This window comes from Biomphalaria glabrata, chromosome 6, assembly GCF_947242115.1.
Source record: "Biomphalaria glabrata chromosome 6, xgBioGlab47.1, whole genome shotgun sequence".
In the NCBI taxonomy this organism is placed as follows: Eukaryota; Metazoa; Mollusca; class Gastropoda; family Planorbidae; genus Biomphalaria; species Biomphalaria glabrata.
The window spans coordinates 14,113,320-14,114,635 of NC_074716.1; positions in this window are offsets into that span (position 1 = coordinate 14,113,320).

A 1,316-nucleotide genomic window follows, 5' to 3' on the forward strand; every position below is an offset into this window, starting at 1 on the left:
CAATGTTCCGGTAGACGATAAAGCCCCAATATTTATTACAACGCTTGGAGTTAACAACAGGAATTTCGAGAAGTGATAATAGCCCTATTTTTAGAAGTATTTATTAACCAAGAAATCCCTCGTATCCTTCCTACTATGTGGGTTGCATAAGTTGTTTTTTTTTGGGGAGGGGGAGGGGGGGTTTGTGTCAAATTTAAGTAAACCGCACGTCTATGTTCAAGAGCTTTGACTGACTCACTTACTTAATACTAATCACTAATTATTATGGTTGACGAAATATGAATAAAGTATTAATTGTCAAAACGATCATGACAAAGTTCGATCGGGTCTTTTTGTCACCGCCTCGTTTGTGACACGACAGTTTAACTCGTGAAAATTAACTCATGGTCTAAAGCTGCTCTTTTAGATTTGAAGATTATTACATTTTAGCATAAACTTTCCAAAGAGGAAGGGTCATGACGTTGGACAGGATTCAAACCCAGGACCATCGAGACCATAGTCAAGAGCGCATACCCCACAGTGTGCCAAATAAACATAACCCTAACATGGGTAGAGGGAGATACTACTGGACAAAAGTAGGTGTGTGTGAGTGTATGAAAGGGGTGCCATAAAAGGGTCGTTCCAATTCAACGTAACAGGTACTAAAATTTACGGGCCGAAAGGAGGGAGGGAGGATTACTACCAAAATACTATGTGTGAGAACGGTACGATACGCAAGATGTAATTGAAAATGGAGGATTACTACCAGAATACTATGTGTGAGAACGGTACGATACTACAATTTTTAGGTCTATTTGACTTCGCAGAATCTCGTACTAATTTCGCCTTATCTTTAATAACCTACGCATTGATTTCCAGTTTACGCAGTTCTTATTAAGTTTAATTCTAAAGGGATATTATTGCAAATGATAAAAATTAATTAATTTGAGAAAGCGGAAAACTTGGATGCCGCTCCTTTAGGCAAACATGTAGGCCATACGTTTCTGGTCTTATAAAGAATGTTGTCGTATCTCGTTACTGAAATTAATAAACAAAAACTGTTTTTATTATCGCTTGACCCGTGCATGTATTTTTAGCAGGGAGAAAAGTGCTAGAACATACTCAAAAAAATCATCCAAGTTTGTAGGCCTACTAGCCTAGAAATATTACAGCCAAAGATTCAGTTCTTTTGTCCAAATGGGAAATGTAGCCTATTTCATAAGTCTGTTAAAGTTTCAGAAATATTGTAAAAGCTAATGAATAATTAAAATTAATTACTATTTACATCTAAAAGCAAGATTTCTACAGTAAATAGAAAGTATGATTTCTGTCCTGTT